The sequence below is a fragment of the Nyctereutes procyonoides genome, unplaced genomic scaffold (genome assembly GCF_905146905.1).
Source record: "Nyctereutes procyonoides isolate TBG_1078 unplaced genomic scaffold, NYPRO_anot_genome, whole genome shotgun sequence".
In the NCBI taxonomy this organism is placed as follows: Eukaryota; Metazoa; Chordata; class Mammalia; order Carnivora; family Canidae; genus Nyctereutes; species Nyctereutes procyonoides.
This window is the reverse complement of record NW_026575041.1, coordinates 4,029,220-4,047,244: the sequence shown is the minus strand read 5'-3', so window position 1 is coordinate 4,047,244 and position 18,025 is coordinate 4,029,220. Positions and strand designations below refer to the sequence as shown.

General features: G+C 42.8%; 1 long non-coding RNA gene across 1 annotated transcript; it reads right to left on the bottom strand.

Moving 5' to 3' along the window:
* Positions 1 to 438: 438 nt before the first annotated feature.
* Positions 439 to 14,526, bottom strand: LOC129506810 (uncharacterized). The gene is made up of 3 exons (XR_008663862.1): positions 14,307 to 14,526; positions 11,379 to 11,431; positions 439 to 661 (listed from the first exon to the last, which is right to left on the bottom strand). It is a non-coding gene; the product is annotated as an uncharacterized LOC129506810 (long non-coding RNA).
* Between the last annotated feature and the right edge of the window lie 3,499 nt (positions 14,527 to 18,025).

Below are 18,025 nucleotides of genomic sequence, written 5' to 3'. Positions count from 1 at the left end.
TTCATGGGGTCACAATTATTTTTCCGTTAAAAAAAAAAAAACTGTTCCCCTTATATTTTGAAATTTTCAAGCACACAAGAAGGTTGAAAGAATTATGTATATGCGTCACTAAGGTGATCCAATTAACATTTTTGCCATATTTTCTTTATCCCTTATCTATCCATCCCTCTATCCACCCAAGGGTGCATCTTTCGATCTTTTTCAAGGTAAATTACAGCCCTCTGCACACTTTACTCTGAAACACCTCAACAACAGTTTTATTGAGAAATAATTGGCATACATCACTGTATACGTTTGAGGCATGCAGCATGATGCTTTGATTTACAAATATTGTGAAATGATGACCAAAATAGGTTCAGCTAATACCCATCGTGTCATATAGATACAATAAAAAGAAAAGAAGAAAAGAAAAACAAGTTTTTCCGTGATGAAGTTTTATTTTAAATTTGAATAGTTTTTTTTTCAAAGATTTATTTATTTATTCATGAGAGACACAGAGAGAGTGAGGCAGAGACACAGGCAGAGGGAGAAGCAGGCTCCACGCAGGGAGCCCGATGTGGGACTCGATCCCGGGACCCCAGAATCATGCTCCAAAGGGAGGCGCCCAACCGCTGTGATTTTAGGCAAGTCACTTAACCTTCCTGAAGCTCAGATTCTTCATCTGGAAAGAGAAGAAATGATCATTACTCTCATAGGATTTCTGTGATCCAGTTAAATGGTAGCTTTGAAGCACTCGGTATAGTTCCTAGCCCATGGAAAGGCTTCATTAAGTGGGGCACAGTATCATTGCTTTCAGCACAGATAAGCAACTTGGCATTTAGGGTTGCCTTAAACTTCAGTGTTCTTGGCTAAGGTAAGTTACCATCTTACCAAATACTTCCCAACAGTAACAGGTGGGCTCACATTGCTGTTCTTGCAGAAGACCAGAACACACTAGGACTTTTCTTTTTTAAAAAAAAAAAACAGGGATCCCTGGGTGGCGCAGCGGTTTGGCGCCTGCCTTTGGCCCAGGGCGCGATCCTGGAGACCCAGGATCGAATCCCACATCGGGCTCCCGGTGCATGGAGCCTGCTTCTCCCTCTGCCTATGTCTCTGCGTCTCTCTCTCTCTCTCTGTGACTATCATAAATAAATAAAAAAAAAACAACTATTTATTTATTTATTTAAGAGAGAGAGAGAGAGAGCAAGCTGGGGTGGTGAGGGGCAGAAGGAAAGAATTTCAAGCAGACTCCCCTGGGCTGGGCACGGAGCCAGATGTAGGGCTCAATCCCAGGACCCTGAGATCATGACCTGAGCCGAAACCAGGAGTCAGATGCTCAACCAACTGAGCCATCTGGGCACCCCCACACTGGTACTTCTCTTTCTCATGCATGTCAGGCACAATTTGAATACTGCTAAAGGACCATACCACTATAATGTATATGGCAGAGAAAGCTCCCTTCAAGGGAAGATGTGGAAATAATTGGTCCAAAGATAAGACTGCTGAAGCAGAAAGATGTGGCCATGGGGCAGAAAAAGGCCAGGGAAGCCTCAACCCATCATCAGGCTTCCTCCAAGGGCATGGGATCAATGTCTGGGGGGGGAGAGACAGGGCCCAAGGACAGCTGCAACAGGGACCAACCAGTTAGGGCGGCACAAGCAGGTAAGAAAGACTGGCTATGTCGAATATTAGTTGACCATAAAGTTGAGGGTCCACTTCTGGATTCTCTATTCTGTTCCATTGATCTATGTGTCTGTTTTTGTGCCAGTACCACACTGTCTTGATGACCACAGCTTTGTAGTATAACCTGAAATCTGGCATTGTGATGCTATGGTTTTCTTTTTTAATATTCCCCTGGCTATTCAGGGTCTTTTTTGATTCTACACAAATCTTAAGATGATTTGTTCCAACTCTCTGAAGAAAGTCCATGGTATTTTGATAGGGATTGCATTAAACGTGTAAATTGCCCTGGGTAACATTGACATTTTCACAATATTAATTCTTCCAATCCATGAGCATGGAATACTTTTCCATCTCTTTGTGTCTTCCCCAATTTCTTTCAGAAGTGTTCTGTAGTTTTTAGGGTATTGATCCTTTATGTCTTTGGTTAGGTTTATTCCTAGGTATCTTATGCCTTTGGGTGCAATTGTAAATGGGATTGACTCCTTAATTTCTCTTTCTTCAGTCCATTGTTAGTGAATAGAAATGCCACTTATTTCTGGGCATTGATTTTGTATCCTGCCACACTGCCAAATTGCTGTATGAGTTCTAGCAATCTTTTGGTGGAGGCTTTTGGGTTTTCTATGTAGAGTATCATGTCATCTGCGAAGAGGGAGAGTTTGACTTCTTCTTTGCCAATTTGAATGCCTTTTATTTATTTTTGTTGCCTGATTGCTGAGGCTAGGACTTCTAATACTATGTTGAATAGCAGCGGTGAAAGTGGACATCCCTGTCTTGTTCCTGATCTGGGAAAGGCTCTCAGTGTTTCCCCATTGAGAATGATATTTGCTGTGGGCTTTTCGTAGATGGCTTTGAAGATGCTGAGGAATGTTCCCTCTATCCCTACACTCTGAAGAGTTTTGATCAGGAATGGATGCTGTATTTTGTCAAATGCTTTCTCTGCATCTATTGAGAGGATCATATGGTTCTTGTTTTTTCTTTTGTTGATATGATCAATTACATTGATTGCTTTACGAGTGTTGAACCACCCTTGCATCCCGGGGATAAATCCCACTTGGTCATGGTGAATAATCTTCTTAATGTACTATTGGATCCTATTGGCTAGTATCTTGTTGAGAATTTTCGCATCTGTGTTCATCAGGGATATTGGTCTGTAATTCTCCTTTTTGGTGGGGTCTTTGTCTGGTTTTGGAATTAAGGTGATGCTGGCCTCATAGAACGAGTTTGGAAGTACTCCATCTCTTCAATAAATGGTGCTGGGAAAATTGGACATCTGCATGCAGAAGAATGAAACTAGACCATTCTCTTACACCATACACAAAGATAATCTCAAAATGGATGAAAGATCTGAATGTGAGACAAGATTCCATCAAAATCCTAGAGGAGAGCACAGGCAACACTCTTTTTCAACTTGGCCACAGCAACTTCTTGCAAGATACATCCATGAAGGCAAGAGAAACAAAAGCAAAAATGAACTACTGGAACTTCATCAAGATAAAAAGCTTCTGCACAGCAAAAGAAACAGTCAACAAAACTAAAAGACAACCTACAGAATGGGAGAAGGTATTTGCAAATGACCTATCAGATAAAGGATTAGTATCCAAGATCTATAAAGAACTTATTAAACTCAACAGCAAAGAAACAAACAATCCAATCATGAAATGGGCAAAAGACATGAACAGAAATCTCACAGAGGAAGACATAGACATGGCCAACAAGCACATGAGAAAATGTTCCACATCACTGGCCATCAGGGAAATACAAATCAAAGTCACAATGAGATACCACCTCACACCAGTGAGAATGGGGAAAATTAACAAGACAGGAAACAACAAATGTTGGAGAGGATGTGGAGAAGGGGGAACCCTCTTGCACTGTTGGTGGGAATGTGAACTGGTGCAGCCACTCTGGAAAACTGTGTGGTTCCTCAAGGAGTTAAAAATAGACCTGCCCTACGACCCAGCAATTGCACCGCTGGGGATTTACCCCAAAGATACAGATGCAGTGAAACGCCGGGACACCTGCACCCCGATGTTTCTAGCAGCCATGTCCACAATAGCCAAACTGTGGAAGGAGCCTCGGTGTCCATCGAAAGATGAATGGATAAAGAAGATGTGGTCTATATACACAATGGAATATTACTCAGCCATCAGAAAGGACAAATACCCACCATTTGCTTTGACGTGGATGGAACTGGAGGGTATTATGCTGAGTGAAATAAGTCAATCAGAAAAGGACAAACATTATATGGTCTCATTCATTTGGGAAATATAAAAATTAGTGAAAGGGAATAAAGGGAAAGGGGAGAAAATGAGTTAAAATATCAGTGAGGATGACAAAACATGAGAGACACCTAACTCTGGGAAATGAACAAGAGGTAGTGGAAAGGGAGGTGGGCGGGGGTTTGGGGTGACTGGGTGATGGGCACGGAGGGGGGCACTTGGCGGGATTAGCACGGGGTGTTATGCTAAATGTTGGCAAATTGAACTCCAATAAAAAAAATTAAAAAAGAAAGAAAAAGAAAGAAAGGAAGAAGAAAGAAAGAAAGAAAGAAAGAAAGAAAGAAAGAAAGAAGAAAGAAAGAAAGAAAGAAAGAAAAAGAAAGAAAGAAAGAAAGAAAGAAAGAAAAAGAAAGAAAGAAAGAACGGCTAGACCGTTCCCGAGAGGGTGTTACCAAATCCCACTCGAGGAGGGGGAACCCAAGTGAAGTACCCAGAGACATTGTCTAGTTTGACTTTTTCCAAAACTGGCTCTCCCAAAACTTTGCTCACTTTGTCCTCTGGCGGCCACAATCTGCAACTACAGCGCTTTGGTCAACCTCTTTCCCAGCTAGGAGTGGGGCTGGTTGCTCTTCCCAGCGGGGATTCCTTATCTCCTCAACAGGTACACTAACCAAGTGAGCATCTTCGGGAGTCAAATTCAGGGAGCTGAGAATGTGGGAAAGCACACGGCCAGGTAGATGGACGTGCTCCACAAACAAGAGGCAGGAGGCTCTCTCCCCCGGGTTTGACTAGTGGAACCCACACATCAGGGACTGAATTTACTGTGACTCCATGGGGGTACTGGAGGACAAGAATGAGATGGTAACAAGCCAGTGCCACCAACCTCCCAGTTTCCTGCCCAGAGCAAGCTTGTGTGAACAGGCAGCTAGTTAGCTTGGAGACAAAGGGGGAAAGGCAAGAGCCAAGAGGTGGCATGTAGCCATTGCTGCCCATGGGCAGGAGCCAGGCCTAGGGTATGACAGGGCTGCCTGTGAGCAGTGAGGGCTCCTTCTCAGCAATGGTGCTTTGGGCTTTTATAGAGAGAAGCCATTTTAGAACCATTTGATTTAGTTCTCCAGACCCTGATCCTACAGGCTCAGGAAGCCTGGAATTCTGGCTGCAAGTCACCTCTGCTTAGCTTTGCACTCTCCCAGAGACAAAGGATATATCTGGTTCCTGAATGCTGGAGACCTCCACACAGTCATCAAACCCTGGGGAGGATTCACAGCAATGGAATTAGCCTCTACTGCTGAGGGCCGGGGGCTGGGGAGAGTTTGGTGTCCTTGAGGAATGTTGATCATTCCCAAACCTCAGCAATTCCATTCCTGAGGTGCAGCCCGGACTCTGGTCTTCAAAATTTTGTGCTCACATCCTCCCTACAAGAATTTGGAGGATGCACTTTTCCTTTGTACATTCCAAGTTGTGCAGAACTTTAACATAGGTAGAACTTTCCACCATAAGTTTAAATAAACTTGCAGAGACTATAATTTCCAGCACTCTCATAATGTCAACACCTTAAAATATAGCAGTTAGTCACTCTTTTAAATGTATCCACAGGAATATAAATGCCACAGTGATTTGATACCCACAATTATCCACTTTAAAAATACGCAAACAAGTTTTTCTTGAACACTTGCACATTTCATATTGTCTCAATTTCTCCCTGAACTTGTATTTTTATTGTGCACAACCCTGGGAATGCCTTCATGCACCCTGGCAAATCCAGAGTTCCCTTGGAGTGTATCCATGACCTCTTCCCGTTAACTTTCCTTAACCTAGTTGACCAAGCTGACTCAGGTTTGATTTAGCTGGGTGGTTTTCCAGGAAGACCCCAAACCAGCTGGGTGTTTTCCTAGCTCAGCAACCTGCTGATATCCTTCCTTCCCATTACTCCTTGTTTATTCATCAAAAGGGATGAGAAAAAAAAAGAAAGAAAGAAAGAAAGAAAAGGTCTGAACCAAAATCCTAGCATACAGGGGCACAAGCCTCTAGCCACAACCCTTGTAAAAGATTTCTGTTTATGTAAACAACAAGTAATTTTATATACTAATAACTTCACATATTGTGAGCTTATAATTTACCAGGCACTATACTAAGTACTTCATATATATTTTCGCTCTATAATCTTCATGATGCAGCTTAACCTATTTACCATGCTATTCACCCATTTTACCAATCAAAGGAAACTGCCTTCTAAGACTAAAAATATAGCCCTCTAAAGAAAAGTACTTATTAACATCCAAGAATTTAAAGGGTTTCTCAATATCTATAATATTCCACCCAACCAGAAGCCGCCGTTGGAGAAGAGCTACCGGATATATCTTAATTGTATTGAGACCTGTTGAGAAGAGAGTAATCAGGAAACAGGACATTTCATAAATTTTCTGTAAGGCGACTTTGAACTAAAATAATAACAGGAGAGTACATGAAAGGAATAAATGATCTGGGACCACAAAGTATTTTAGGGTACCAAGTCTAGTCCAGTCCCTTCCACAATGAAAGGTCACTGAAGAGCAAGGAAGAGGAGCCAGTAGAGGGCAGCAGAGCACAGCAGACCCAGACAAGTCAAGGGGAGACTCTGCCTCTGTCCTCTTGCCTCAAAGAGCCTGGTGGCGGGCACCTCTGGCAGCCCAGTCCTCACCAGACACCACTACAGCTTCTCATGAAGGGGGTAAGAAGCAGGTGCCTGGAGGAAGACTGTGAATCAGCCCTGTCCAGTAGAAATATAATGTGAGCGTGTGCATAATTTCAAGTTTGCTGGTAGCCACTTAAAAGAAGAGGGAAAAAGGAACAGGTGAAAAAAAAAAAAAAAGGACCAGGTGATATTAATTTCAGTATTTTTAATTTACCCCATATATCCAAAATGTTATCATTTCAACATGTAATTAATGTAAATTATTGAGATGTCTTACTCTTCTAATTAAGCCTTTGGAATCCAACAGGTATTTTCTAATTTATAGCACTTCTCAATTTGGATGAGTCACATTTCAAGAGTTCAACAGCCGCTTGTGACTATAGGCATTTAATTTCGATCACGTAAGTACTTCTTGCAGGATAAGGGTCTTATGAGGATTCTAGCGGTCCCAGAGAGGCCAGTCCAAGGACCTTTCCTGGCTTTGCCTACAGCCTTGACCTACAGGCCCCTCCCCCACCCTCCCCTCACACACCTGCCACAATTATTTCCCTCAGGGCACTGTGGTTTCTCTCCTCACCTGTCAGGGCATTTCTTGCTACTTCCTAAAATGTAAGTCAGTGTGTCATGTCCCAGGTTAGGAACCCTCCATGGCTCCCCTCCAGTCTGAGACCAGAGCTGTTCAGGCTTGAGGAGGTATAAGGGTTCAAAAGAGCACAGTGATTGAGAAGACAACTTGATTCTAGATCCAGTTGCCCACTGAGAGAGGGAGATCCTCAGAGAGGAGAACAGACTATGGTCTCATGGAGCCTGGTGCAGATATCAGATGTGATGGCCTTGGGCAGGCAAATGGCTTAAAGCTCGGTTGGAGTTTCCTCAAAATAGTACTTACCTGATAGGCTTGTTGTGAGGATTCCATGATAGACTTATAATAGTGCCTGGCACATAAGAGCTAAATCAATGTTAACTCTGAAAAAAGTGACATTTGCATGACAGCATTTCAACACTTTTAAACAATTATTTTTTGGCAAAATATGTAAACTTCTGGGAACTCTCTCAGCTGCTGTGCTGCCAGATGGGCCTGACACTGCTCTGATCAAACCCTTATGTGTGGTTCCTCAATCAGGCTCATATGACATAACCTCCTGCCACCTCCAGCTAAATGAATCCCATCAATACCAGTGGGACCCAGCCAATTAAAATCCCTTTAAACATGATTTAGCTATTTGCTAATACATGGCTAATGCTTTTGAATGCTTGCAAAGTTTCAGGTATTTTTCTTTTTTTCTTTTTGACATGCTTTAAGACATTTAATTTTCACAATGACTTTATGAATTAGAGTCTATATTTTGCACATGAAAAGACAGGTCACAAAGCTAAGAAGTAGCAGAAGATTTAAATCCAGACAGTCTGGCTCCAGAGTTTGAGCGTGGGCCATCCTTTCTACTTTTCACCAGCAAAATTTATTCCTTCAACCCTTAGTCCTCATCTTAAAAGCTCTCACCTCTGTGAAGCCTTTTCAGCCACTTCAGCACCACTTCCACCCCCACCCATGACCTGTCCCGTGCTCCCTGGGCTATGTTCCCAGGCACTGGCTTCAGGCCTCCAGCTGGACACCTGTCATGTGACATCACTGTGAGCCGTGCTAGGACATAGTTCCTCATTCCAGGGTGTCAGCTTCCAGCCTGGTGACAAGGCCCAGGCCCAGGGGAGGGAGCCAGATGGGCCAAGGTTTGATATCTAGCTCTGTCACTTACTTCATGGATACCTTAAAGAGAAGGGTTACTTCACTATTCCTCATAGGTGTCATGAATGCTTTTGGCACTATGTGTAAAGTGCCTGAAACATAGTAGATGTTTTATAAATCATGGTTTCTTATCATCAGTGACAATGATTATGCTATATTTTTCCTGTGAATTAAAAAATAAATGAGTTTCTTTACAATCATGAAATGACATAATCAGCAAATTGATACGGAATCCAGTTTGGTTACAAACTTAAATGCTTTCCGTACACCTGCCCTTTGACCTAGCTGTTCTACTTCTGGCAAATTACCTACAAATATATTCCTCTAAGTAAAAAACTGTGTATGCACAAGATCATGCATTGTAGCAAAAGATCGGAAGCCCCAAAAGTGTCCAACACTAGTGAACTGTTTAGATATTTTATTTATTTATTTGAGAGAGAGAGAACATGAGCATGAGTGGAGGGAGGGGCAGAGGAGAGATAGAAGCTCAGCAGGGAGCTCAGCAGGATGGTGATGGGACTGCATCCCAGTGTCCCAGGATCCCAAGGTCATGACCTGAGCTGAAAGCATATGCCTAAAGGACTGATCCACCCAGTGCCCCAACACAAGGGAACTGTTTAAATGAATTGTAATATATCCATCAGATGGGATACTATGAAATCATAAACAAGAATGAAATGGCTCTACATATAGGGGAATGAACCACTTTCCATACTAAAAAAGAAAAGACCCAAGTGCAGAACAGTGTGGAAAATGTTATGATTTGTGTAGAAACTAAAGAGAAGCTTTACATGTGAGCACTTACATGTGCATTGAATGGATATTTCTGAAAGGAAATCCCAGACACTGCTTCTGGATATGGTCTCCAGATGGGAGACTGCAAAGCAGGGCTTCAGACATGCAAAGGAGGCTGGCTCTCCGCTGACCACATTTTTTCAATGTTATAAAATGTGCACGCATATCGATTAAATTTTTCATTAACTTAAAAATAGAAATGAACACCTGAAGATATTCATTCTCAGTTGTAACATTTTTTTCAAAGATGATAAACAAATGGCCAACAGATACATGAAAAGATGCCCAGCAGCACACATCATCAGAGAAATGCAAATCAAAACCACAATGAGATAAAAGCAGCACCTCACACCTGTTAGAATGGCTATTATAAAAAAAGACAAGAAAAGTGTTTTGGCGAGGATGTGGAGAAAAGGGAACTGCTTCTGGAAATCCAAAGGAAGTGAAATCACTATCTCAAAGAGATATCCTCATACCCATGTTTGTTGCAGCATTATTTATAATAGCCAAGACATGGAAGCAATCCAAGTAGCGGTTGATGAATGGATGGATAAGGAAATGTGGTATGTATTATATAATTCAACCGAAGGAAGGAAATGTTGGCATTTGCAATATGGATGGACCTCACAGGTATACAGGTATTATGCTAAGTGAAAGAGATCAGAGGTAAAAAAAAAAAAAAAAAAAAAAAACCTGTGTGATTTTTTTTTTATTTTTTTATTTTTAAGTAATGTCTACACCCAGTGTGGGTGCCTGGCTCAAACTCACTAGCCCAAGACCAAGAATCACATGCTTTACTCACTGAGACAGCCAAGCATCCCTAATGTGTGATCTTACTTGTATGCACAATCTTTAAAAAAAAGAAAAAAGAAAGAAAAAACTCCAAACTCACAGAAGCAGAGAGTAGATTGCTTGTAGTCAGATGCTGAGGGGTGGGGGAAATGGATGAAGGTGGCCAAATACTCAGACTTCCAGTAATAAGATGAGTAAGTTCAGCACAGTGACTGCAGTTAACAATATTATATTGTACACTTGCAAATTGCTAAGCATAAATCTTAAAAATTCTCACCACACACACACACACACACACGCACACACAGGGTAAATATATGAGGTGATGGATGTGTTAACTAACCTTATAGTGGTAAAATGATACATTTGTGTATCAAATCGTTACACTGTACACCTTAAACTTACACAGTGTCATATGTCAATTATATCTCAATAAAACTGAAAAAAATAGCTATAATAAGGGAAGTGCAAAATAAAACAATGAGATTATATTTTTCACCCATCAGACTGGCCAGCATTTTCAAGTCTGGTGTCAAGTGTTGGCTCATACTGGCTCTGTCAAACTTCGTTGATGGTGGAATAAAATGATACAGCTAACTCTAAAACAACGTGGCAGTACTTAGTAGGATGTGTTTGCCCTATGACTGTGTGATTGTATTTTCCAGTGTCTGTTCAAAGCCCACGTTAGAGCCAGGACCCTCCTATGGCTCTGCATTAGCCCTACAGGAGCATGGTTATCTCTGTGGGTGCTGGTCAAAGGTCACAGGCCTTGCTGTACTCTTTCCAGTGTTTTCTTTTCTTTTTAAAAGATTTTTGTTTATTTGTTCATGAGAGACACAGAGAGAGAGGTAGAGACATAGGCAGGGGGAGAAGCAGGTTGCCTCCAGGGAACCTGGTGTGAGATTCGATCCCAGGACCACGGGACCACAACCTGAGCCAAAGGCAGAGGCTCAACCACTGAGCCACCCAGGTGCCCCTATTTCCAGTGTTTTCTAACACAAAGAGAATGTACTCATGTGTTATTTATGTAATAAAATGTTTTAAAAATGTAAAGTATTTTACAAACTTGATTCTCAAGAAAAGTGTGGGAAAAGAAAAAGAGAAATGGAGAGTGGAAAAAATATTTCTATGGCCTAAGGTAACCACTTTGACATTTGACATTTTCTCTTCATTGAATTTTTTTGTGCATAGTTTCTCCCTGGGCGGTGTTGAGAGGCAACATAATTTCGTATCCTGTTTTTCCCGCTAACTTCATAACTTGGCATTGGTTAACACCCACATAGTCTCTCTCCACATCTCCTCATGGCCTGAGGGAAGGAAGGCAGGTGGTTAGGGGTAGGAGGTGGAAATGGGATGGGAATTCGGTGTCTCTGGGTAACCCTAAGGAGAGGTTCATTTTTGTCTGGATAATTCTCGGTTATGGGGGACTTTCCTACATTCTGTAGGATGTTTAGTAGCATCCCTGGCCTCTGCCCACTAAGACCAGTAGTACCTCTCCTCCAGTTGTGACAGCCAACGATGTCTTCAGACATTGCCAAATGTCATCTGGAATAGAGTTTCAGATTTAAATAATAGAGATAAATTTGGATTTCAGATAAACAAGAAATAATTTCCTACTATAGGGGCACCCGGGTGGCTCAGAGGTTGAGTGTCTGCCTTTGACTCAGGGCATGATCCCAGAATCCTGGGATCGAGTCCCACATTGGGCTCCCTGTAGGGAGCCTGCTTCTCCCTCTGCCTATGTCTCTACCTCTCTCTCTGTGTCTCTCATGAACAAATAAACAAAATCTTAAAATAATAATAATAATAATAATTTCCTACTGTAAGTTTATCCCAAAGATACACTGGATAGGGGAGATACACTAAAAAACTACTTGTTTATCTGAGACTCAAATTTAACTGGTGGCATATATTTTATCTGGCAACCTGGGGGTAGGGATGAAGGGATCACCCTCTGTTCAGAGCTCCTGCCATCAGGGTGCCAGACATAAGGGAGCAGACGGAGGAGATCCTTGCTCTGTGGGCCTTATGATCTCATTCAGGATTCCATGTTGAGAGGGCCATGGATTCCTCAGGTTCCTGATTGGACGGGGCCCTTCAACTTCTGATTCTGCTTCTCTCTCCTCCCACTTGAAGAGCTCTCTGCCAAGGTTTCCATGACCTAGTCACACTCTGATCCCAGCAGGTGGAGGTCACAACACTGAGCCTCCAGCAGGCCAGTGTAAAGGGCCAGTGCCTTCTGGGGTCTGCATCCCCCCAGGAAGCCTACCTGGGAATCAGAGAGCTTTGAGGCAGGCTCACAGGGCCTCCCCTGCTCCCGGGTTTGGAGATGTGGGGGCCTGGGGGATGGGACCACTGAGCCTGGCAGAGGTCACTGCAAGAGGGGAACAGATTCAGAATCTGGGAACAGTGGATGAGACTGTGCTAGGTGCTAGGGAGGCAGCAGCTGACGGGCCAAGCTGGTCCCTGTGCAGGTGGGCACGTATGGAAGGTGCAGACAGGGAGAATGGTTGGTGCTGTCTGAGAGAGGGCATCCAGAGTATTGGCTTGAACTGGTCTAGGGGGCAAAAGGGTGATCAGTGGGTGGTGAGTCCATTCTGGACATATGTGGATTCCAAGGCATTTGGGGCATTTGGGGTCCAGGGAGCGAGAGAACTATGGATCTGGGCTCCAGAGAGAAATGTGCTCAGAAGCCCTGGGGATTGGCAGGAGTTGGGAGGAGAGAGAGAAGACAAAGACAGTGGGGACAGAGTCTGGGAGCCTCCGTATGCAGGGGCAGTGACAGGGACTTAGAAGAAACAGTCAGAGGGCTAAGTAGGCGTTGAGTCCAGAGGACTAGAAGAGAAGAGAGGTCCCAGGATGGAGCAGTGGGCAGCCAGCAGCACTGCTGAGAGGACAGGTGGGCTGGAGGTGGCCGTCAGGGGCACTGAGGACACAAGCCAGCACAGTTCTGGGCATCCCACTTTAGGACAAATATTCATGGGAAGAGAAGATCTGGGAAAGGATTAACTATCACTTGGGGAAATGTCCAAATGAACTGGGGAGGCTAGCATGAGAAGAAACCTCCCAGGGTTATGAATGACCCATAGCTGCAGCCCCTCAGAGTGCCTGGGGCCGCAACACCAGTATACCCTCTGCCCCAGCTCACTCTGCTCCAACACATCTGGCCTCCTCACTCTCCTCAGATATGTCAGATGGGCTCTTACCCCAGGGCCGTTGCACCTACTGTTCCCTCTGCCTGGAGTATTTCCCTAATACATCCTCATCTCCTTTGGGTTTTTACTCAAATGTTATCTTCTCCATTAGGCCTTCCCTGACAATCGATTTAAAATAGCAACAGCCCTCCCTGTATTACCTAATCCCCTTCCTTACTTTATTTTTCTCCGTAACATTTATCACCATCTAATAAAACCTTATTAAATTTTAAAAGTTTTTTTGTTTTGCTTTGAATGGATAATATATTCCCACAGTTCAAGATTCAAAGTCATGTCCAGTCTTGTACTAGAACAACTAGTACTGCAACAGATAAGCTTATGCATGCATCATTTTACTGTACGGGGGAAGCTCTAGGCTACAGTCCCAGAAGTGGGGTTGCTGAGCCAAGGGGTACATGCATTTCTAATTTTATCTTACTTATTAATTTTTTTCCTGCTCTTTCGACTAGAATGTAAGCTCCAGTATCCCCAGTGCTTCAAACAAGGTTTGATGCATAGTAGGTGATCATAAGTATATACTGAATGAACGAGGAACCCATTCCTGAAGCCTGAACATACACACTCCTGATGACCATCCCCATGTCTGCCCCCTTCCCAACCTCAGGGCTATGGATCCTTGTAGATCCTTGAATATGGCACATAGTCTGCAGTGGACCCACATCCCCTTCAGAAAGCAAAAACCTTTTCCTCAGATTTCTAAGACTGCTTCTTCTCTCACTGTTTCCCCTACTTTACCCAGAAAGGCATTTTAAAAATATGTCTACAAAGCAGTATGCATAATTTCACCTATAAATTCCCTTCCCTGACTACAGTTTTCTCTTTTCTAATAATTTACAAAATCACTAAATACTGGAAGAATTATCAGGTGGCAGAGAAAGCAGGCTCATTTTCAAAAATGGAATTCATCCATGGAGTGTTTATGTTGTGCCTGACCCTGTACTGGTGATGAGAGAGGACAAGGAGAACATGATGAAAATCATCCCTTGCCATCAGAGGTTCATCATTCACAGGCAGAGAACATTCAGGAAGTTTCCTTGAGGGTAGGGACTCAGTGTCTGGTTTATTCAAGATAGACAACCCCTACACACACACACACACACACACACACACACACACACTGATTAGCTGGTTAACGTTTAAGTCCCCAGGGCCTCTGGCACAAGAGTGAAGAAATGGACTTGAATAATTCTCCCATTTTTCCTTACCTGTTGAAAAGACCGTTTTTTGTTGTTGTCGTCGGTTGGTTAGTTGACTGTTGGTTTCATGTTTCCGGGAGTGTCTGTTGATATTTGTCTGTGTCAACTGTTTAACTTCAGGGAACTTGGCCACTCTGACTCCAGGAGATCCCCTTTGGACCCCTCAGGGAACACCCAGGTCCCATTAGGACTTTCCCTTTGGCTTCCAGGTGTTTTAGGATTGAGGACGGAGGAGTGGGTAAAATATGGAGCCAGATTGACCGGGATCCAAAGCCTCGCCCAACCCATTGGTAGCTGTGAGGTCTTGGGCAACCAAGATCCAAACTCCCTTCATGTTGTGTTCCAGCCCCACCTATGCTTCATGCCTTTCCTAGAATCAACCACCTGATAAAGAGGAGGGAAGGGGTAAAGTCCAGCACCTATGACCCAGGCAGGGTTGGGCTGGAGGCAGAAGGTTCCAGGATGGCAATCCTCCTGGTCCAGTGAGCAATTTATAACAAAAACTGGAACCCATGGGATCATTCCATGGGGGCGGGGCGGGGTGGGATGGTCTTTTGCAGTTCCAGATCCAAACACCGTTTGGCTCCTAACTTAGACTTTCTGCATTTTCTGAGAAGTCCAGATATAAATTAAAGCATTGCTTGGATCTCTTTAATCTCATCTGGCACTCAAGTATCCATAGCATGTTCAACCAGGGGAACTCTTTTTTTTTTTTTAATTTTTATTAATTTTATGATAGTCACAGAGAGAGAGAGAGAGAGGCAGAGACACAGGGAGAGGGAGAAGCAGGCTCCATGCACCGGGAGCCCGACGTGGGATTCGATCCCGGGTCTCCAGGATCGCGCCCCGGGCCAAAGGCAGGCGCCAAACCGCTGTGCCACCCAGGGATCCCAACCAGGGGAACTCTTAATAAACTTTGTGGAGGCCGAGAAAATTAAGGCCATTCCACCTTAAGTTCAGCGTTAGCACGAGTACAGCCATCTCAGGCCCCCATGAATAAGAGCTGAACTTTACCTTACTTCAGTTAAGCCCCATATTAGAATGAGAACAGAGCTCAAGCCAGTGGCGGAAAGTCCCATATCAGAATGAGAACAGAGCTTAATGCCCTTGAAAGCCCCACATCAGAATGTAAACAGAACTTGAGAAATTCCTCCACCCCTTCTGGAGGTCCCCTAGACCAGCCCATAAAACTAAGCTGGAGGGGTCCAAGTTCCTGCTCTGCTGTGTCAGGTACACTTGGACCCAAGCTCGAGCTTGTAAATAAACCCTCGTGCGCTTGCATCGGTGTCGAGTCCTTGGTGGTTTCTCGGATACGTAATCTTGGGCACAACAACTTCGGTAAACAGAAAAGTCTAGAAGATTTCTAGACATTAAACACCTGCCTCAGTGTTTATGCTGGAATGAGGAATTGCAAATTTCTTTGTGGACTGGGTCACCAAGAACAGGTCCTTTAAAACTTAAAGATAAAGCACCTGAAAATTCTTTTGACTCTCAAGAAACTGAAGATTTGAGAGAGCTTGAAGCAGCCTTTACTTGAAGGTGACTCAATGGTTATTTCAAGAGATGATATTGATTAAGACTATTTGACTTTAAAACAAGAACAAAACCCCCTGCAGATTTTAGGTGGTGACTGGATCAGTAGATAAGGAAATGTCCTTTCAATCCCTACATTGGTGCTGTCCAAAGTGGAGTAGCCCAGGGGAGGTGCAGGAGACCTAGCAACTAAACCAATATATAGACTTTGTCTGGATCCTCATTCAGACAAATTAACTATAAAAGATAAAACTAGCTCAGTATTTGAGACTGAGCAGATCTTGATAACCATTGAAGCTGCCTGATGGGTACATGGGACTGAATTTGCTGTTCTTTCTACCTCTGCATATGTTTGATTTTTTTCATAACAAAAGTGAAAGAAAGTAAAATAAGGCCCCCCCAAAAAAAGAGTATTTCAAATGTTAAGACCAAATTCTTCTCTTTCCTTACATATCAATCATTAAAACCATGCCACATTTTTTTTTATTTACTTCATATTTGAACCACAATTTTCTGGTACAGTTTTGTGTTTTTCCTGGAGTTTCTTGGCATCTTTCCCATTCCTTTATGGAGAAGAGACATATGCCTTCTTTATCATATGACTAAGAACTTCTAACTTCTTAATTGTACAATTTATTAACTGGAATTCAATTTATTCTTGAAGACATTTTTAAGATGCCATTATCAGAGCCTATGTTTTCCAGTTCTAATTTAAATGGAATACTTCTAGGCAAAGAGTTATTACCCTGGAGGTTCTTTTCATTGTGTGTCTGGGTTAGTTATTGTTTCTTGGCTATTAGGCCAGGCTAGCCAGAAGCAGAGCCTGAGGTAAGGATTCTGGTGTAAGTAAGAGTACTCTACTCCTGCAGTTGATCACCATCACCAGAATAAAACAGGGGAAGAAAACTAAACAAGGAAGTATTCTTGGCTGGAGACTAGCTTCAATGGGGATTCCACGAAGACTCTGGAGTCCATCTCCCCATCTCCCGGTGAAATTGGGGTAGTGGGGGAGGTGGGGAGGGCAGCTGCATTTTATGCAGTTAACTCACAGCAGCCAAGCAGCCGGTGCATCAGACAGCTGAAGGTGATTCCAGAGCACCAACCCCAACTCCAGTGGTTCCCAAACTTGTTAAAACACAGATAGCCGAACCCACATCCAGAGTTTCCAATTCAGTAGGTCAAGGGTTGGACCTGAGAATTTGCATTTCTAACACTTTACTAGATGCTGCCCTTGGCTCTATACTTAGAGACTGAAAGCACTACATTATGTCTTCTTTTTTTGTTTTCCTGGAGCACAAGCTCAAGTAACTTTTTTCAGCAAGACTGCATGGGAGGTAAGCCTTCTTCATTCTCACAAATCTATTTGTACTCTTCACTTCTTTTTTAGTTTGGCTGATTCAAAAACATTTGCCCCAATTTTGCAGGCCATTGTTTCCTAGTTTCTCACTCCAGAGAAGTCTGATGTTAATTTGATCTTTATACCTTTATAGATAATCTGTTTATTTGTTTTCAATTTCCAGAAGTTGGGGTGCTTTCTGAGACCTCATGAGACTCTAGGCATGCATGTTTTTTGTTTGTTTTTTATTCTGTCCTGCATTCAATATGCCCTTTTAGTCTAAAACTTATTCTTTTTCTGGTGAAATTTTCTTCTATTATGCCTATCTTCCTGCCTCTATTTTCCCTTTTCATTCGGGAAATTTTATTATACAAATATTAGGCCTCTTGAATCGATTCTTTGTGATCCAATTTTTTTCCCTCTTAAATTTTTTTTCTTTATCTTCTTGGAAAATTCCATGACTTTTGCTTCTAGATATGTTGTTGTTGTTTTTTAACTTATTTTTTAAGTAGACTCCAAGCTTGGCATGGAGCCCAATGTCGGATTCGAACTCACAACCCTGATATCAAGACCTGAGCTGAAATCAAGAGTCAGATGCTCAACTAACTGAGCTACTTGACACCCCTGCTTCTAGATAATTTTTAAGTAAATCGTTTATTTGGGAGTAATTTTAGATTTACAGAGAAGTTGCCAGGATAATACAGGGAGTTTTCATATACCCTTCACCCAATTCCCTCTAATGTTAGCATCTTATATTCCCATAGTATATCAAAACTGAGAAATGAACATTCATACATTACTGAAACTCCACATTTTTTATTCCAATTTCAATACCTTTCCCACTGTTTTCTTTTTTTTT